We start from the raw sequence: 22,447 nt of genomic DNA, 5'->3' as shown, positions 1-22,447 counted from the left end.
TGGACCTCCTGTACACCAAGTACTGAGAGGGCTTTATTATATTGATAGTTCTCTGTCTATATTTACATGTTTTACATCTTTAAATATAAATGCTTGTATATCCCTGGTGTTCCAACGTGCAGAGGAAAAAAACGAGTCTCTATGGGGATTTTAAAGTTGGCTATCCTTGACTGTAATTTGGTCATTTAAACTAAAATGACCAAAAGCAGGGCTATTAGATGAGTCAAGCATTCCTATAATGGGGTTGTTAAAATTGTTTAAATTCAGTGCGTTGGCTAGTTTATAGATAAGTAATTCAAATGGTTACCTTTGTGAAGCTGCTACTTGTATCCTCAAAATATAGCAGGACTTTCTAGTTAGTTAGTGATAAACAGGGCTAAGAAATATACAACACAGTTTTTTCATATATACTCTGCTTTCTTTTTTTGTGAGAAATTAAAGTATGAGAAAATATAAAAAAACTAAGTATTAAATGCAGTTTGTATTATTGTAACACTAAGGTATTGTATTGTATTGTAACACTTAAGTGTTATTTAACAATTTGTATTATTAAATTTTCAATTTAAACACTTGGTCAAGTGTTACTTAGTATATGCTACTCAAGTCCTAGAGTATTGATTGAGTACCTATGATGTAAAAAGCTGTTTCATGTACTCTGGGACACACCAGATAAGTGAAATGTAGCTGCTAGTCAACAATGAAGAGAAGTAAAAAGGGGCACGTTTGTTACTATGCTCTATATACATGCTCCACTAGAAGTGTTCTAAACAATTTTTAGTTTTTCACACAAGCACACATTCTCCTATCTCATCTGTGTCTTTGCACTTGTTTTTCCCCAAACATTGTCTTGGCTAGCTTTTGTCCATTCATAAAAACTAGCTCAGGTGGTCTTTCCTCTGGGATATTTCCCTGACCATTCTTTTGTCTACAACTAGATTAAGCATCCCATTCCATACCTTCAGTCACCAAAGGATGTATATTTATATTGCCACATTGTATGCTCCATTGCAGTTTCTCCTTTTCTTCTCTCTCTCTCTTCCCACACTAGTATTTTTCTATCTATTCCAAACAGTAGCATTTTGGTAAAAGGCTAACAAATGGCTGCTCACAGGCCCCACACACTATCTGTGTGTGTGTCTATATAGTATATATAATGTCTGTGCATATATGCATAAATATATACAAATGCATACATTTATTAAATATCTTACAGATGTAAATGTGGCACATAATTTAAAAATAATAAAATCTGCAATATATTATTAAATTCCATATAGCCATTGATTGTCAAATAATTCTTTCATTGATTTTTGCACAATTCTTGTGCCCATACCAACCTATGATTATCTATGATGTTGCCATTTTTTAGGCTACTAAACACTTTTAAGTTTAATTTGCATGATTAGCATATTATCCATTATTTCTTTAAGTCTAGATAATCAATAAAGCAGCAAGTTCAGTCTTGATTTGTAGGGCTCTCTGATATTCATGATGAAAATGCTCCTATCATGGCCAATTTCAGGTACTAACATGAGTTCCCTGACTGCAAATTTGGGAAGAGGTGCTCTGTAGCTCAATATATGGCTTTTCTACCCTATAGATACAGTTGATCTATATGAGCACAAATAGCAAAATGTCCTAAATTAATTAGGAGTAATGAGTTCTGAGTATTCTATTTTTGTTTCTAATATAATTTATTAAATTATAAATTTACATAATATACTTTAAAAAAATAGTGTCTATGTTTAATAACTAGCAAATTTCCTGCAAATATAACAATCAACTCTTGTGAGCTAGCTCAAATTGAGGCCAAATGAGATAAATATTATAGTAAAAGTTCAGAAATTGTGTTTGGAAAGCCCAGAGATGGTAGAAGTTAATTTTGGATAGGTACGTAAGAGAAAAATTAAAGTTATTACTATCTTATAGACAATATTTCTTCTACATTTTCATGTTTGGTTCACAAAACATTTTCATATTTATAATACCATTTATAATAGACCTCATTATAAATAGCCATGGTACTGAAGGAGCCAGGATTAGAAATCCCTTTTATACATGAACAAAGCAAAATTTGGGGATTTTAAGTTGTTTGTTGCAGGTTGCTTTTATGTCTAACTCTATTCTAATCTCTGTGGACAGTGTAAAATCACATAACCTAATTCCTGTCCTACAAGAGCTTTTCTGTCTGTCAGGGGAAGCACAAATAAGAAGAGGGAGCAGAAAGTAATTCCTGGAGTCATGGGTTAAGATGGAGCTGACTGTATTAAGAAAGACAGTTTGACATGGATAGTCAGCAGCAGACTGTCGATGTGTGAGTCCCAGCTCTGACATTTACTAGTCATCTGAACTTGGGTAAGTTATGTTAGTCTTCAGTCCTTCCTTTCCTTATCTGTAAAATGGGCATATTTATTAGCACCCATTCTAGAACTGAGTTTGCTTTTTTGTGTGTGTAGTGTAGAATAGGGCCTTGAACCTGAAAAACATTGGCCTTTTCCATTATTATTCTTATTATAAATCATTTCTTTATGTTTTTTTAAATAAAATACTTACAAATAGCATGAATCTTACAACAGAAAATATAGCATGTTCTGCCAATGCTCAGGCAGTTCTTTTCTGTTACATTTGAACTGTTCTTGTATTTAAAATTCTGGGTTTGGACTCGATTCCATTGTAGCAGTTGTGGAGAAAGGAAGTGATATGTTGCAGTGCAAACTCTTGAGTGTGATCACAAACTACAGATGCTGCTTTTGGTTTAAAAGGCTTAGGTTGAACCACCAGAGTGAGAAAGGATGATGAGGATGGTAGAGATTGGGTGAATGGGTCCTAAAAGTGACTTTTATGTCTTTCTTTCCTTTGGTGACATGATTTATGAATTCTTTTTAAGGCTTTGGTATTTCTGCTTTAACTTATCTATAACTATTATCCTCATTGCCAATAGATTTTTCTCTATTTTATCTTTTGATATATTATTCTTATTTGGTTTCCCTTATGCAAATAAGGAAGTTGGAGGCATATCAGGGAAAACAGTTGGTCATAATATAGAAATCCATGCCTAAAATCTTACTTGATAGGTTGCATAATGTCAAGGTAAAAGACAGCTTTTTATAAAAATCTATTTATTTCCAATGTAAGGGCAGCTTATCTTTGGGCTTAGGAGATGACATTTCCGAAGAATAAACACTTTTATTCTGCCTTTTACTATTCTGGATCATTCTTCCACTAGAATGTAGTTCTAATAGGTGAGGAATTCTTGCCTGCTTTGCTCACTCCTATAGCTTCAGCACCAAGTAAGTGCCTGGTGCATATTAGAAGCTCAATAAATATTTGTTAGGTAAACAAATTAGTCCCACCTGGATATTGAGTGTAAATGTAGCTGTGTTACATGTGGAGTATTGGGAAGCCACAAATGATATCCAGCCTAGTTAAAAAGCATTAGAGTGCCTACCCTACAACTCAGTGGATTTGTAACAGCTATGAAAGGGCACAGTCAGGGATTCAGTCTCTTAAATGTAACGGGCACATGCAATATATAATTTTTCATCCAGCACCTTGAATTATTTGAGCAATTAGGCAGGTAATATACATAGTAGTAACCACAGGGTCAAGGGTGTAATGGTAGAGCACTGTCATCATAAGCTTCATTTTTGTGACAAGTATCAAATACGTCATGTTTGTACTAGTTCTGTTTTCAGGCCAGATTTTCCAGGAAGATCTACACTGAAGCAGGCATGCATCTGAGGTAGCTGATAGTTGCTAATAATAGTAATACTTATTGAGTGTTTTCAATATGCCATCTCTGGCCTAAGCATTGTACACTCACTATTAATACTGACAAAGGCTCTGTGCATTGGCTATTCTGATCATTCTGCCTTCTCAATGAGGAAATAGGAACTCAGGGATGCTTATGTCATCATTATATGTTTATGTCATTATTTGTTACTGTGGAACTTTTAAATTCATAATACAGCAGCAATAGAAACATCAGAAAGACACTGAGGTATGGTGGAGAAAGTAGATGGTTGGTTGAAAACTTTGGTTTAGTTATTTAATCTTGGTCGTCTCACAGCCCACTCTGGGCCCCAGTAGTCTCATCTGTTAAATAGAGTAGGACTTCAAAATCCTCTACAGTTTTTTTAAAAAGTTGCTATAGTTCCTGTTTTGATTTACCCCTTGAGTGAATCCATCTATTGTTTCTGTCCAATAGGAATTCTTGTTCTCCCTTTTTTCCTTGTCTTTCTTTTTTTTTTTCCTTTTGTTTGGCCTCTCATCATGATTCTGCTAAACTATGGGTCAAATGGGATTTGGGGCTGAATGGAGAGCCAAAATAATGTGGCTAACACTTCCTAAGGGAAACCATATTCCACAGTAAATTTCTCTTCCTGTGACCCCTATCAGAGTTGAAAGTTATTTCAGTCAAATTAAGGATTAACAAGGCTTTTGTTGGATAGCCTGAGGCTCTCAGTGCTAGCTAACTGTCATTAAGGGAGTCTGTGTTCCAGTTGCTACTAAATCTACATTTTTATTCATTCATTCGTTCATTCATTCATTCAGCCAGCCAGCCAGCCAGCCACCCAGCCATGTAATATTTAATGAAGTCTGTCTATTTGGAGTCAGTGCCATAGTGTGTCACAATGAGTGTCACTTTCCTTATGTCCACAGAGCTATGCAACTGGAAGTAGGGCATTGTTGTATAAACAAACAAAAAAATTAACAGCAAGTTAAGTGCTAAATGAGAAGCATGTACTAGTTACTGTGAGGATATGGGAAAGCTTGCTGAATTCTAAAAGTCAGCAAAGTCTTTATCAAAGAGAAGATATTTGAGTTGAATCCTGACAATTTTTGAAAACTACTCTCTTGATAAATTGGTGATTTCCTGTCCCCAGTGACAGCACAACAGACAATGACAGGAGAACATGGTATGTCAGGGGATACTCTCATTCTCTAAGTTTCAAGTAACTTTATCCAGCCAGGGTAAGGCTGAAAGACAGCATTTAATGTCAAGAGGGCCTGCTCATAATATCCACATAAGAGATGAAAAATAACCACAGTGTTCTCATGGGAGAGAGACCATACTAGACTGGTGGCAAGTGAGAAGTCTTGGAGGAAAGGTGGGGTATGAACTGGATCTTAAGTAGATGAAAGGCTAGCAGAGTCTAGGTCAGGAAACAGAAAATAAGAAGGTTGAATATTCCAAGCTGGGAAATAAAGAGTACAGGGAGAGAACCAGCTCTCCCGATGAGCTGGGGTACAGTGAGAAGAACAGAAAGGTTAGCTGTGAACAGGTAGATCTAATGTTGGAAGTGGATGAGTTCAGATTTTATAATCTCTTAAATGTCATACTAAGGCATTTGGCATTGATGAAGTCCAACAGCTAAATGGTTTAAGTTAGAAGTTTAGCTATGGCACCTTTTAGTCATATAATCTCAGTCATGTCTCTTAATATCTCTGAATTTTACTTTAGTCACCTATAAGATAGGGATAATACCACTTTCCCTACCTGTTTAAAATAATCAATTGAAATTATACATATAAAGGTATTGTGTAAATTGTAGAATTTAATGCAAATAAATAGATACATGCATAGCCAACAAGTTCTAAGTAGAAAGACATGAGAAAATTGGAGAATGCAAATTGTCAGTATAATTCAAGATGGGTTTGATGATGAGATTAAAGTCAAGAAAACAGGTGGCGATGGCACTCGTCCAACATGAGAGCCTGTATTCAGAAATCATTTGTGGCTGTTTTCAAGCTAAACTTGATAGACATGTGATTTAGCACAAGGAATCTGTGATGGTGTGCTAAATCCTCCACCACACACTTGCCTCCTTTTCACCACACTAATAGGATCCAAGTCAAAGGTAATAGTTGGAGATTTTTTATTTATAGAGAGAGCATGCATGCCTGAGTAGGAGGAGGAGCAGAGAGAGAGGAAGAAGGAGAGAGAGAATCTCAAGCAGACTCCCCGCTGACATGCAGACAGGGACTGGACACAGGGTTCCGGCTCACGACCCTGAGAGCATGACCTGAGCCGAAATCAAGAGTTCAACACTTACCTGACTGAGCCACCCAGGCACCCCTAGTTGGAAATTTTTCACAATTGGAATTTAAGAGTGAGAGGGTGCCGTTCTTTTTTTTTCTTTTCTTTGATTTTTTTTTAAGCATAATAAGGTTGAGAAACAAGCTGGTGAAGATTACTGTTCTCTAGCCAAGTGTATGACTGATTTTTAGAGTTTTTATCTTCAGGCTGAAGTAGCATGATGGCCTACCTCAGGAACAATATTCTCCACTTTCTGCTATACTGTCCTGAAGAACAAAGAATTGCTGCCTATCCTTGCCAGAGACAAGCCATGAATGGATGTAGGGCCTTGGGCATGAAAGAGAGGGAAAAGTTTGTTAAAAGAAGGAAGAAACTGAGTAGCACAAGTTTCAAGCGAGAAGATACAAGAGGAATATTTTTTATCAACAAAGATAATGGACATGAGATATGTCCTGAGAGCTTAGGTCATACTGAAAGCTGCTCAGAAGGACATACTAAATTGACCATAGAAGCCATTTCTGGATCCCCATCCTCCTGGGGAGGAGGAAGCTCTCTCTGGGTTGGCATATACCACTTTGCCCTGATACAACAATTAACTGTTCTTCAGGTTTTTACATATGTGCTTGGCTGGACATCCCCAGGGGTACCTCTCCCCACTTTTAGTCACTAGCATGTAAATATGTAGTTCTCCACTGTACAAAGCGAGAGGATACAGAGAACAGTAAAAGGGGCAAAGAAACCAACTGACAGAAGACTAGGTACTGGGATTAGTATTTCCATTTCTCTTCCTCCTGTAGGAGCTGGGAGTCTCTGGGTAAGGACTGCAATAGATGGAGACCATTGTGGAGTATGGAAAGCTACATCTTGTGTGACTTATCCAAAACCATCTGTCCTCCTTGCCGCTGTAATTCTTCAAAATACATACAAGCAAACATAAATATATTACATATAATATACTATGCAAATAATTTGTATTAATTTGTATTATTTATACATTATATAATTATATATTTATATAGTATATAACTTACATATTTATTAAATTACATATTTATATAAATTTATGTGATTTATATATTATATAAATGTATAATTATATGATGTATAATACAATATGTATCATATTGTATAATATGTAATATGATATTATATATAATACATACTTATACAATATAATTATATAATATTATGTAAATATATATTTATTTACATTTATTGAATACCTATTCATGCTTATCAGCCTTTCAATGAATATTTACTAAGTGCCAACCGCAGGACTCACCAAACTGGAAGGTAAGTATTATTCCCTCACGTTTTGTAATGGAGAAAAAAGAAGTACAGGTAAAGGGAAAGGAAGAATCTAGTCTAAACTCAGAGAGTTAATAAGAGGGGGAGTTGGGATATTCTCACCCGGATAAAAATTTCCTTACTTTAAAAAATCCTGAATCACTAAATTCTTGCTAATTTCTCGGTATCCATTCTAATCCTACAAGTAGAGGAGCAGAGAGAGTCCTCTGCTGTAAATGATAATCACATGCAGATTTGTCACTGACTTGTGCTTTTGCCAGAATATAGTGTGGTTGTGAGAAGCAGCGTTGTATTTTAGGGTCTTTCCAACTTCCCACCAACTTCTCAGGATGGCTAAGAGACTGAGTGCCCCATTGCATCACAGCGTTAGTGTTAATTTCTCACTTCTTACTGAAGAAACCTTCAGGAGTGGAGACACTCCAGAGCTTGTCTGCACAGGTATACCTGGCCCTCAGACCTTCCCTGGAGACGCGTATGTGCTCATGCCCCAGCGCCTCTCAGAATAAGTGAGGCAGCATCGTTTCCTTACAACTCCAGCATTGAGCAGAATGGTATAGTTTTATGAGCCAGTGATATAGAGCTTTTTAGATCTAATTTAATTCAACAACAGGACAGTATGACAGGCAATCTTCAAAGACAGGAAGAGCTTTGAAGAGAGAAGATAAAATTAAAGGGGCCTACTACTGGCAATCGAAGATGACGAAATTTTTTATCATTAGCTATTTCTGAAGCAATAATAAGGGAAGAATGTAGAAAATAGCTAAATATTTCTTAATTTAGTTTGATAGTCCTGGTATAACCCAGAAAAGCAATTAATTAATTCATTCACTCATTTATTCAATTACTGAATTTTTATTGAATGCTTTCTATGTATCAGGCACAATTAAGCACTCTTTATCACCATAGGCTTTAAAAATACCATTTGTCTAAAATATAGCTCTATGTTTTCTTTAATTAACTGGTGTTCTCTCTACTTCCAGAATCATCTGATTCTAATTTACTGTCTGTCATCCCCTTGCCAAGACCGTCAAAGTATTGTTTTATTTAATTCCATGGCTGTTAATAAATTTTTTTCATTTTTGGGCTGATGTTTTCAATCTCTAGAAAGGTCTGAAACTATCTTTTTTTATTGCAAGGGCATAGTTATGCTATTTATGCAAGGATTTATAAAGACTGAGCATGTGATAAGAATGGAGTATTATTAAAAAACTTACAACAAAGATTCTTAGGTGTTTATGAGTATATATAATCACTATTGGCCTACTTTAAACATAAATGTTAGCCAGTACATGTGAATAATAGTTAGCTATCTAATTTACATAACCAATTCAAATATTGCTCAGGTTAGCCAGATCGGTGTGGGTGAGATGTCAAGGTACGGGATCCAGATGAAAAATCAGGGACAAAGAAAAGGAAAAAAAAATTGAGGAAGATTGGAACTAGGTGGATTTGAAGCTTTTCTGGATGCATAAGGCCTCCAACTAGGGGTACCAAGGCTTCTCCCTCTTTTCCCCTCCACCTTTGCCCCCACTTTGCACTCTCCCATTTCTGGGAGACAGTGAAGGATTGAGTGAGGACTTCTGGAAATCTTTGGGTAGGTGGGGCAGAACTAGTGCAAAGAAAAATTTTAATGGGAGCCAGGTAGAAAAATAGGAAGGTAATCATAAGATACAACTTTAGAATAAGAGAGAATATCTGATGAGGGACTTTGGGTTGTTATAGGTTGGAAGAGGGTACGTCTTCCTTCAGGGGTGGGTGTGTGATGAGATGTAGGAAAGAGAAAAGAGGCCTGACATGAGGAAGAAGGACGTACAGTTCATTAGCAGGTCACAAGGACTACACGTATGCTACAGGTGGTGAAATCTGTGATCAAGAGTTCACCTGAGGTGTGTAAAAGCACTAACATGCAAAAATGTTGAAATGCCTTATATTGCTTAAAAATTGCTAATACATCTTATTTTCTTCTTCCTTTAAATAGAATTTAAATGGCTTTAACCATAGAGCATCTTCTGGGTGTTAGGTTTCCTGCCAAGTCCAGAATCAAGGCAGATGCTGCTTTCATGGAGCTTAAAGTCAATTGTAGGGTACTGAGTCTTCCCCCCATTCAAATTAACTGGAAATTATGCTTACCAAAATTTCAGTTTGTATTTTATCCCTCTCGCCAAATTATAACACTTTGAGCAATGTTAGTCCTATTACTTCCTAATTTAAAAAATGCAGTAAAATATTTCATAATGCACTGAAAATTTTCAATGGATAAAGGAACAGGTGTGACGAGGGCTCTAAGTTAATTTTCAAATGAGTATTCAGGGACTTTTTTTTTTAAGATTTATTTATTTGAGAGAGAGAGTGCTTGCTCGTGTGAGTGGGGGGTAGGGCCAGAGGGAGAGGGAAGAGAGAATCCCAAGCAAACTCCCTGCTGAGCACAGAGCCCAACTTGGGGCTTGCTTCCAGATCCCCGAGATCATGACTTGAGCTGAAATCAAGAGTTGTATGCCTAATAAACTGAGCCACCTAGGCTCCCTAAAACGAGTATTCAGGGATTTTTTTTTTAAAAGAGAGAAAAAAAAAAAGTCTGGGACCCCTGGGATGTACTCATTTAGCAAGAGGACGTATTATTAATATCACTGAAAATCAGTTCATTATTTGGTATGGAACAAAGTACATAAAGAAGCAATTTTGTTTTGTTTTGTTTCCTGTTCTTTGATGGACACTGAAAGATGATTTGACTTCTTTAGTATATACTGTAGTTCTCTGTAGGGAGGCACAAACTTTTTTGAATAGGAGGGTCTTACTGCTTCCTGAACCTAGTTACTCATCCAAAACAATAAATCCTATCTTGTAGGCAGAGGGAAGAAAAATAAGCTTATTTTGCTTTTCTACCTATGTATTTCCTATATACAGAAAATTTATGTATGAGAGGCAGTATTTGTTAAATGTATATTTTTTTTTTTTAGTGGATCTAATTACTGTATTCTTTATCAGTGGTAAACATCCTTCATCTTTTATGTCCACCTATGTTTTATATAAAAGCTTTGCAGGAAAGAAAGCACATATTTCTTGAACTACAGAATACCAGGGTGTAAATGTGGATCTTAATGCTAACTTTGAATTTAATCTTAAAATATAATCCTCACTTTTAAAGATTTACCCATATTTTGGAGAAGTTTTTATGACTGTTTAATAAGAAAGAAGACCATCACCAGTACAACGTAGTGTTAAGAACAGAGATCCTGTTAAAGATTGCCTGAGTTTCGATCCTGGCTCTTTTTCTTTGTTTCTATCTGTAAAATAGGCATGCTCACATTATAAGGTTATGCAAATTGAAAGATTTAATATTTATAAAGCACTTAGAACAGATTTAGCACAAAGCACTATGTGGCTGTTGATAAACAAAAATAAATAAATCACTCCTTGATGGGTTGGAAATATAGTAAGGCATACAGAGGAATATGTATAAAGCAATAATAACCCATGTTCATTTGCAGTGTTAGGTACTTTTGCATGTTCATTTGCTGCTTATAATTGTGTACCTTTCCCTGATACTATGATCTCTTTGTACTTCTTGGATGCTGATGTTGTCCCAGAAACTTCTGTTTCTACTCTTTTCTTTTTGAGTTTGCTACATATTATAAAACCTGAATATGGCAGATGGTTTACGATGCCACATAAGAAGGGCTTTTTTCCAATTATGTTTTCATCAGGCAAGCGGCCCTGCTGTGATGGGAATAAATGGTTATGGCATTGCTATGAAATTGATATTGTCTGTTCCAGAAGGCTATAGAATTGAGCAAACATTGGCCAGAATTATCCTTCAGTTTTTCCAAATATAAGGTCAAAATAGAGATGAATAAAGGAAGACCATGTAGTTTTCCCTTTCCATCTGGCCCTCCAGGGGCCATCTAGAATTTATTAGACAGAGAAACAGAATGTATATTTGTGTACAATCCTGTGTAATTCGAAAATACTCTTTCTTATTCATATGCATATACAGACTAAAATGTGGGTGATATGTTTAAATAATTCATTAATTTGCTATCTCATTCATCTAAAACTTTTTAGGAGAAAATCACAACAATTTAGTTTATTTTTAGCTTATATTTTCTGCAAAACAGTTACATTTGAAAAGGTCAGGACTACTGACCTGTAAGTATTAATAATCCTTTTGCAATTACCAAAATAATTTGTTCCATATGCCTATAAAATGTTTCCCAGACTTACTGGATTATTACCTACTGAGAAGTTCAAAAATATCTATTTGATACTTTTTCCAGCTGAGAAGCAATTCTGCCTCAATACCTCAATAGTGATGAATTGTATATTGAAGTATGTCCTATCAAATAATATCCTCAGTAGCTGTTAAGTATATCTATGATTACCTAACAAGATTATTAATGTATTTCTTTTGCTCTTAATGTGTCAGTAATGGGAAAGAAACCATTGCATTTTGGGAGTTGTCACTTCTGAGTATTTTTGGAAAAATACACGAAGTGCCCAGTTTTTATCAACTTCTTTGGGACACAAATTTACATGATGTGAAGGAGAGAGAGAAAGGAAATGATGACAGTGCTGAAGTCCAAAGGGCACATCCTTTCTTTATTTCTTCATTTAGTTATTGCTTAGACATTTCTAAATCCTGTTTTTATGTGAAGGAAACTGGAAGAGTTTCCTGTAAGCAGGCTGACTTCTGCGTGACTCAAGCATTCAGGTAGTGCTGGGGCAGACTTTGGACCTTGGTGAGTCACCAGAAGTAATGAAGGTTCAGGTCATGCAAAGTAAGGCTGAGCTGGGAACCGACTTGAAAATGAAAGAAACAACTCGAGAAAAACAACCTTCTTGGTAAGATCAGGCTGCTCTTTCCCCTGTAATTTATATGTCTATCCAACAGTAAATAGAAAAAGAAAAGAAAAAGGAAAGGGAAAAGAAAAATCAAAACCAAATTAAAATCAGAGGCGATGAGTATAGGAAAGAAAGCTTGGCCTTGAGCGTACAGACTCCTGTTTTAGCTCTGGAACTGTAATCCTTTAATTGAAGCTCTGCTCTGTTCCTAAGCATTCAACTGTTACTAACAAATTTCACAAAGTGACTATTTTGAAAACACGGTTGTTTTAGGCAAGCATCGTATTAAGTAAATTTGTGTTTTAATTGCAAGAAGGTAGAGTATGATTTGAGAGTACTTGAACTAGAAATTTTTTTTTATTCCTTTTCAGGAGCATAAATAAATAAACAGGAATAATGACAAACCTTCCTTAGAGTATGTAATGAACTGTGGTTAGAGAAGAATTTAAAAATGATTACTTTGTCTGTGGTAATTTAAGACAAGCCCTGTGGTAATGTAAAGGATACACCTTTTTATGTGTACTTTGCCCAATGTGCATGAATTTATTTCGCTGTTTTTACAGGTACTAGGAATTAGAAAAAAAAGTATATTTAATGAGAATCAACTTACTTATTTCAGCATATATTCATTCATTCAACCTTTAAGTGCATTAGCTAGAATGAAGAGATTTTTCTCATTCATTTTACCCTTTCTACCAGGAATAAGAGTACTCTGCTTTTAGCCTCATCATCTCCCTTTAAGGAAGGCTGGAGGGGCAGATTTTGGGCTTACCACCACCTCTCCTTACTACCAAGAGCGAATGGCCGAAAAAATGACAAATAGTTCATGATCAGCAACTTCTGCCTGCTCTTATTTCTCTTTGAGGCTAAGCTGTGCCTTAGAACCCAGTGGGTTGAGCGATGGGGTCCTCTGCCCACCCTTAGTGCTGATCTCGGTCATGTTGCTGTATGTAGTAGATTCAAATGTTTTCAAAGGACGATACTCTTTTTTTCGTGTAGTTTTTCAGGATGCAACAGTGTTGCCAATTTATATAGGGAATTGAAACCTAAAACTCCAGTTCCCATCTGCTCTTAACAGAGGCTGAGAGACCTAGTACAAATTAAATTACTTACACCAGTGTCTTTTCCATCTAACCTATATATACATATTTGAATGTGCAGGATCAGATACCCAGAAAATGACAGCACCGGAGCCAGTGAGCTCTGAGGTTGACTAGGCTCTGACAGTCAATCAGGTAACTGTTGAAAGCCCTGGGCGACTCTTATTGAAACTAAGGAACATGGACCTTACTGCTAGATAAACTCCAATGGAACTCAGAGATAAAGGGAAACTTCCCTTATTCTTTTACATTTTTTATGAGTTGCTTATAATTTTGCATATATATCTGATTGTGCACTTAGAAATTGACAGTTGCAGAAGCTTGCAATTCTTATTAATCCCTTGGGGAGTCTCAATATACACTGAACTTTATATAGGCCATGGAAATCTCTCTTTCTCTCTCTCTTTCTCTTTCTTTCTCTCTTAGTCCATGGAAATTTCTAAACTTAGAAGATTTGGGTTTAAGTACTGGTTCCGCTTCTACTGGCCTTTTAGCACTGCAAGTTACATGTTCTTTTCAAGCCCAGTCTCTTAAGGGAAAATGCAGTCATTCTCTTTCCCATTCTGAAGAGTGACCTTTCATGCTACCTGCTCAATGTAGTAAACAGGAATCTTCCTTTCATTGCTTCTGCAGCCCCTTCACATTCAATGAGTAGAAAAATCATTCTGAGTCTTCTTCATATCATTTCTCAGCTTACTCTCCTCCATTTCTGTGGCCATTACCCTCGTGGAGATTATTATGACAGTGCACTTGAAATAATCTATCAGATTCCTAACAGGCATAAATGCCTTCTATAGCTTTTATTTTTACCCTTGATTTTGTATCTTATTATCTGCTGCCAGTTTAATCTTCTTGAGGCACGGCTCTCATCCTGTAATTTTTTCCTTAAACCTCTTTAAATGGATTTCTTTGTGAACAGAATGGAGGCAAAACTGAAAGTGCATCTAACACATGAGTGTACCCTAGGTCAACTAGACTCTGACAATCAATACATTTTCTCTGATATTTCCTCATATTTAAATTAAGGTTTTGCATTTTTGGCAAAGATACCAGAAACTAAGATTGTGACCTTCTCAGCATATCATATCAGAAGTCATTTGATGTTGATTTATTCCATTACTAAAAATGGTAACTTGGTGAAGGTGATTTCTGCTTGGTTTCTCCACTGCAAAGTTACTATATTTCTTTGTGCACAGTAAGGATCTTATGAGGACATAATTTGAGAGCACTTAAGTATCTTGTTATTTATCACACTGTCACCACTAATTTTAGCATCCACTGATGATTCCTGCCTGAAACAATTATTACTGTGGTGTTTGCCAAATGGTGATTTTCTGTTTCAGTCATTCCTTAATCTACAGATACGAGTTAGAAATTTATGTTAAAGGAAAGTTTATGCTTTTCTATATTTGTCCATTGATTTGTTCATTCATTATTTATATTTGTATGGACAAATGAATTCCTTGGATTATAATCTATCACAATCATTATTTATTTTGTTGTTCAATTTTTCCAGATTTGGCCTTTGAGATTTCCCTTCCGGTTGGCTCCTATATCTTTTTAAAATGTGCCCATCCTTACCTGCTTTTTAAAGCACTTCCATATTTTCTGACACCACAAGATATTTCAGGCTCATCTTGTACTTTCCCTGCCCTAATCCTTATAACCAGCTATTTTCTCTAAGGACTCACAGTTTTCTGGTATTAGAGGATAATATTTAGAAGCCAAGATTTGGACACTAGTTGGACTCACTGGCATTGGGGAATCACAATACTAGTACTCTTGAGAATTCTCAAGGTCATGAAAAACAAAGAATGATTGAGGACAAGTTCCATATTAAAGGAAGCTAAGGAAATACAACTAAATGTAAAGTGTGATTTTTGCTTTGGGTCCTGGACCGAAAGAGAACATTAGTGGGACATTTGAAGAAATTTGAGTAAATTTTGTAGGTTAAATAATATTGTATGTTGTATTATAATTTTATACATACTGATCTTCCCGTCATGGTCAAGTCGAAATAACATGATCATCCACATATAGTTGATTTTGAATATCAGCCCACACTTGTCAGAATGGCTAAAATCAACAACACAAGAAACAACAGGTGTTGGTGAGGATGTGGAGAAAGGGGGACCCTCTTGCACTGTTGGTGGGAATGCAAACTGGTGCAGCTACTCTGGAAAACAGTATGGAGTTTCCTCAAAAAGTTAGAAATAGAAGTACCCTATGATCCAGCACTTGCACTACTGCGTATTTACCCAAATAATACGAAAACACTATTTCAAAGGGACACATGCGCCCCTGTATTTATAGCAACATTATTTACAATAGCCAAGAGTGTCCATATATAAACAAGTGTATATGTAATGGAATATCATTCAGTCACAAAAAAGAATGAAATCTTGCCATTTGCAACAACATGGATGGAGTAGAGAGAATATAATGCTAAGCAAAATAAGTCAGAGAAAAACAAATACCACATGATTTCACTCACATGTGGAATTAAAGAAACAAAACAAACAAGCAAAGGGAGAGAGAGAGAGAGAGAGAACAAGAAACAGACTCTTAACTATAGAGAACAAACTGATGGTTACAAGACGGGAGGGTTTGGGGGGTAAATTAGGTGATGGGGATTAGAAGGTGCACTTGTGATGAGCACTGGGTGATGTATGGAAGTGCTGAATCACTATATTGTACACATGCAACTAATATAACACTGTATGTTAACTAACTGGAATTAAAATAAAAACTTAAAAACGATTCAGGTCTCTGCAACTAAAGAAACTGATCTGAGTTAGGGGCAAGATAATTTAGAAATAACTTTACCATTTAGGAATTTTGAAATTAATTATTATATATACCAAAAGTTATCTAATCTCCTTTTTTAAAAAGATTTATTTATTTGAGAGAGAGAGAGCATGGGCAGGGGGAGGGGCAGAGGGAGAGAGAGATAAGCAGACTCCTCACTGAGCATAGAGCCCAATGTGGGGCTTGATCCCAGGACCCTGAGATCATGACCTGAGCAGAAATCAAGAATCAGATGCCCAACCAACTGAGACACCCAGGCACCCCTAACTAATCTCCTTTTGATGAACATTTACAATGTTTCTATTTTTCCATAAAAATATATAAGGCTATATTAAATATATTTGGTACAAACATCTTCAAATAGTTGAAAATCTCCTTGGGATACATTTCTTGAAGTGAGGTTGGCTAAGTAATTTATGGTACAGCCATAAGCCATATGAAGTTATTAAAAATTATGATATAGGTCAACATTTGGCTAACTATAGCCTATGGGCCAGATCATTTGTGTCCATCCATTTGCATATTGTGTAAGGCTGCTGGCACGCTACAGTGCAGAGACAAGAGTTGAGTAACTACAACTGGGACCATATGGCTCACAAAGGCTAAAATATTTATTATCTGGCCCTTTCTAGAAAGTGTTTCCTAGCCCTGATATAGATTATTAATATGCAGGCTGACAATATTGCTGAGTGAAAAAGAGACATTTTTATTACATATCCTATGTATTACATTAATATTTAATAATAAAGTTTAAATCAAATATCCTGTTTATTAAAATTATATATGGGCAAGAGACCCAGCAAGGTTGTTCACCAAAGTGCATTAATTAGTTCTTTTTTTTTTTTACAGTCTTATTTATAATTTTCTGCGTACTCTACATTTTCTTAAAAGGGTTGTCATAGATTGTTTTCACATTTATACTTTAACTCCTCAAACCACTCTGTTCAGTCTTCTGTGCCCAAAACTAGTGAAACGACAGCAATGCTCACAAGAGACACTGAATGTCATTTTTTTAGTTTTTAAGTAGGGTGAGCATACATAGCAGATTGCCTTGGGACAGGGCTGGTTCGTGGCTACTGGGGCTATAAATGTCAGCATAGCCGTGCGTTTCTCTTAATTCTGTGGTAGTTCTTCACAGCCTCCGAAGCTGCTCATTGTCTCTTATGTGTCCTTTAAGTGTTGATGACCTCTGGGGTCTGTCATGGGTCTCATCACTTCTCACTCTATTCACTCTCTTGGGAACTCTTCCTGGTTCCCACAGTTTGGTTTACACCTGTATACTGATGATTCCTAAATCAGTACCTCTAACGTGGAAAGCAATGCTTTCTGGGTATTTTTAAGATATCTCCAATCTCATGTAATCTGGGTGTCATCCTTGACATTTCCCTTCCCCTCCATCTTCTGTTCCTCCGATCAGCAAAATTCTCTGGCAATAAAGATTTCATACATTGGTCCCCAGCCATACTACCACTGTCTGATTCTCTCATTCTTGAGTCTTCTACTACGTGCCTTTAAATTACCTACCAGACCACTGCCAGAAAATTCAGTCTTAAATAACAACCTGAAAATAATATAGAGAGTGCTCAAGTCACTCTCTTCGTAAAATCACTTCAGGAGACCTCCCACTGCCTAGTGATTTTTTTTTTTTTTTAAAGTGTGCTCCATGAACAATCTTTACCAGACTACCCCCCCCCCCCCGGATTACATATTAAAAATGTGAAATTAAAAAATCTGAAGCCTGAAGTCTGGCCTCCATCACAGTTACTGAATCAGAATTTATGGGTGATAGAAGCCTAGAAATTTCTATTCTTAACACCACCAGTTGATCTTCATGTGCTTTAATGTTTGAGAACTACTTGCCTAGGCCTACATCGATCATTTCAAGGTATTTATGAGAGCATCCAAAGCCTTCCATGGTGTGATTCTCACACCAACTTCTCTAGCCTCATTTCCTGGATTCCCCAACTAAAACTTTACATTCTGTTAATGTGGATTTCTGTACCTTCCTGCTTATACCTTGCTGTTTAACTTCTGTATATATTTACCATTCTCTCTAACTAAAATACTTTTCCCTGCTGACTTCACCCAGCTCACTCATAAATAGATTAAAAGTCTTCACTCAGATATTGTCTGCTGCAAGCCTTCCTGGCCTCCCCTGCAGACTATGCAACATACAGTTCTGTCTCCTGAATGTATTACTACTGAGCTCTGTCATCATGCCTGGCACGTAGTTAATACTCAATAAAGGTTTGACAAATTGAGTTAGTAATAGACTTACATGAAGCTTCTTAGAATGTATGGATTCTATCCATTATTTTTATTGCATAACATCACCATGAAACTTAGAGGCTTAAAATAACAACTTATTTAGCTTATAATTCCGTGGGCTGACAGTTTGGTCTGGGATCAATCGGGCAGTTCTTCTGCTGATACGATTTGGGCTACTCACCGGTGTGTGGTCAGTTGCTGGCCAGCTAGGTGGCTTTGCTTCAGGGGGCTTTGGCTGGCTGATTTTTGGCTGGAGCAGTGACAATTTGCAATGACTCCTTCATCTTGTAGAAGGCTAGACTGACCAGGCTTGAGGCATATTCAGATGGAGACAGTAGGTTCTAGGAGAGAGACAGAGAGAGAGAGTGGGAGAAGGAGGTGGGAAGAAAAACTGGAAGTTTTTTTGAGTATTATTCTCAGAACTGTCACAAAATCATTTTTGCCACTTCTTACTAGCCAAAGCAATTGACAATACCAGCCCAAATTTATGAGGAGCAAATAGACTTCACTTCTTGATCAGAGGCACTACTAAGTATTATGACCATCTTTGCAATCTACTGCATGGGTCTAATGTATATCAATTCATAATTGTCGTCTATAATGTAACTTTAAACTGGATTCTAATATTTTATCGCTACCATCGCTCTCACCTTGTAAATACCCTTATTTCGTTTTATCTTCAAACCATTCCATTGCCCAATATTACTGTTTCTTTTCTAGCTCTGTCACCTAATTTCTGTTCAATTAGCCTATTCCAGAGTACTCTTTGCATCTATTCATGAGCAATATAAATAGGCATGTACCATTCAGTTAATTACTTGGATTTGGTTAAGTCTTCAGATGAAGCCAACATTCCCAGGCACAGCAAACTACAGACTCTGAGAATGGACATGCTGCCAATCAGAAAACATACCATCCTTGTATCCTTGAATGTTACCTTTCATTTTCAGCTTTACCGCCTTAAAAAATTGACAATACCTAGCTTTCATTCTGTCATTATCAGTTGACCTATTTTCTGTTTTGAAAGTGATATTCATCCTTCTGCCTACGAGAGGGGTTCTTCACTGTTAAAAGAGCTTTCCTTAAAGGGCCAAGCCATCTAAGGTCAAGTCTGTTGGCCTCTTCACTGGTAAGTTGGGTTACGCTCTGGTTTAGAGCTCGTGCTCTGAACCCTAGCATTCATTATTAGAGTCTGTGCCTTCCTGTCCTGGTTTCCATGGTTATTCTGGGAACTTTAACTTAATTGGCATTTAATTTCATTTTCTCACCAGACCTTAGAAGGAAATCTAGCAATATCTGATATTTGCAAATAACATGAAGCGCAAGAAGGGCATGGAAATTATGAAGTAGGCTTTTGAGTTTTCTACCCTAGGAACTTTTTTTTCTCTTTGGCCTTATTGCTTCTCTAATTTTCCTCCTTATGGATTCTGAATTAAACTCTCAGCAATCTTTAATTTTTTTTCTTTAACACAAAAACGGATTTTATGCAAACACTTGGGAACTGGACATTTCTGTTTCCAAGAAGCAACATAATTTCTTTCTTATTTTTGAGGACACCTTGGTCACAGTGCTTCCCTGTTTGTGGCCTCACTGAAGCTTAGCATCCAAGCCTGTCATTCACCAAGGGGAAAAAGTCATAGAATTTGCCCTGTGAGCTGGGATATATGGGATGTATGTGTGTGTTACAAAACTTAATGCATAAAGCTGCTACTTTTGATACAGTCTGGCTCATGGAGCGATGGGCTTTAGCTGCATATAATGAGAATTTGATGTGACTGGAAATTGAACAGAAGCATCTTTTTATTGAAGGTGGTGAGCCTTATAACAATCATTTAGTGCCAGAAGTTATTGTTTTTCACATTACTTTTCAACTATAAAACCTTTCAGAGCCTTATAAGAAAATCCTTGTCCTTGTTCAAGCAACAAAAAACCTGGTAACTTTTTCTTTACATCCACATGAAGCAAAATAATGTAGTAATATCCCACCTCCCTTTTTAAACATCTGTCTCAGTTGTTCTTTATGTTAAAGGTCTTCTTTCCGTCTTTCTAGGTCAGAACTGTTCTGTGATGAAATCTCATTTTCCCTCCTTTCTTCCTCTATGAGAATCTCAAGGAAAAAAAGAAAAGAGAAAAGAGAAAGAAAAAAAGAAATCTAGGCATGATGCTGGAGACTTGAAATGTACATAAGAACTTTTTGAAAAAAGAAAGATGTTTTTTAGACTTTAGTTAGAATCTTTCTTACAATGTGTGCATAAATAAGCATTTCAGTTGCTGCAGATCGTTAGAAAAGGATGAGTGCCAACAAATCTTGAATCAGACATTTGAGTTAAAGTTAGGGAAAAAGCATTCTATTTCTTGCCCCATTCACAAATCGACTTTAGAAACAGTCATATGAATTTTCTCATTCAGTTTTTCCATTTATAAAATGGGTATCAATTCAAGTGAAAAAAAATTGTTAGTTGATTTCTGTTTCAGAAGTATATTTTTATCTCATCTCAGGTGTCACCTTTAAGCAGTAAGTATACTCTTCCACACCAGAGAATACATTTAGAAAAATTAGTGAGTAGAGATTTGTAATTTTTTAAGTTTCTTTTTTTTTTCTTGGTCTTTTAGTGGATCTGATAAAAGTATTTTAAGTTCCAATCTTCTGCAAATATGTGAGTTATACAATTAGTGAGTTTAGCTCTACTTTGTATAGTCTGTTGAATTTCAGTGTGGTCTTCCTAAATATTTTTCTCTGGTTTGGCAACTATTCCCTATAGAAAAGCAGGATATTAAAAGGGTCACTTCAGTTTTCACCAAAATGAGAGTAAAGGTTTTGTCAACCTGTGTGAGTCTGATTTTTTTTAAAATCAGTACCAATATTTATGAGCTTTCAGGATTAAGACGATCTTGAATTCCACACAAGGGCCGGCTGTCCTCACAGCTGTAGAAGAGAGGACCGGACGAGTCTGCCATTCTCAAGGGGGGGCTAGATGTGCTTAGAAGAGGTACAGGATGATGACAGAAGGGCTTTCAGAGGATGTCTTGCAAACTACAGGCTTGTGATGTTGAGGGTTAGGTGTTGCCAACACACTTCTGTGGTCATCTCCTCAGAGAAAATGATGCTGCGTCAACCCCATTTTGTGAAATTAGAGAAGAAATATTTCTTTACTTGTATTTCCTGCTGCTCCTCCAATGTGATGTCATGAGATGTGAGGATGCTGGGGGGAGTCCAGTCCCTGTACACCACTCAGGTGACTCCAGGAAAATCGATGGACAGAGTGACAGCCACCCTAATCCTACTGTAGACTTTTATTTTAGTGGGTATAAAAGCTAGCTCTGTGAGTTAAATGTAAATAAATAACTCAAAACTTTTTCAACATATAATGTGAGGAACAAGAGCAAGCAATAATAAAGGTAATTCAATAGCTTTCTTTTCTCATTGCTTTGGTGTACTTTTGGCAAAATGTTCGGTTTATGCCCTGAGCATTTAAAGTTAATTCCAGGTCTAGGTAAGCTAGTGTCATAATTAATGCATGTATTGAATTATCATTGGTTTTTATAAAGGGCTATGATTACAAGTTTCAATATGTAAAGATGTGCAGGTGGTACTCTAGAATTAAATCAAAATATATCGATAAAACTGATGCATATGATTTTACTAGTTGTGAGCCTGCTCCGTATGGAAACACCACAAGTTGTTTTCAACAAGACAACCATACTGTTTTATGCTCTTGAATATTACATGCAATTACTCATAAAAATGAGAGGTAAATGCTCCATTTTTAATCTTGGTTCATTAAATACAAGGTATGCAAAAACTAACATTAAAAAATGTGCTTCAAGTTGCAAAAATAAAAGAAGCAAACACAGACAGTGAAATAAAATGGTAGCAGCATAACCACTCCGCTGGCTCATAACGCGCATGCTGACATTTCATCAGTCATTAAGAACATATTCATTCCTTTTCTTCCCACTCACTGCAAAAAAAAGTTTTGCTTATTGTCAGCTAAATATGAGGAGCATTGTCATAACGGTGAGGGCATTAGCCCTTTAGCTAACCAACCATTGCAAGAATTGGAGAACCACGATGACAGACTTA

General features: G+C 36.4%; 1 protein-coding gene across 3 annotated transcripts in view; it reads left to right on the top strand.

Annotated features, from left to right (window-relative positions):
- The window catches only part of INPP4B (inositol polyphosphate-4-phosphatase type II B), an 808,823-nt gene that overhangs the window by 258,503 nt on the left and 527,873 nt on the right, over positions 1 to 22,447 (top strand). For 2 of the 3 annotated variants that reach the window (XM_027599074.1, XM_027599075.2), the window contains exon 1: positions 12,095 to 12,187. The exons of the other annotated variant lie outside the window; for it this stretch is intronic. The gene's annotated coding sequence lies outside the window, so the exon portion shown is untranslated. Of the gene's footprint in view, positions 1 to 12,094; positions 12,188 to 22,447 lie in introns of those variants that run through there. 3 annotated transcript variants of the gene reach the window in all.

This window comes from Zalophus californianus, chromosome 2 (genome assembly GCF_009762305.2).
Source record: "Zalophus californianus isolate mZalCal1 chromosome 2, mZalCal1.pri.v2, whole genome shotgun sequence".
NCBI lineage: Eukaryota > Metazoa > Chordata > Mammalia > Carnivora > Otariidae > Zalophus > Zalophus californianus.
This window is presented reverse-complemented; position numbering and strand designations above follow the sequence as displayed.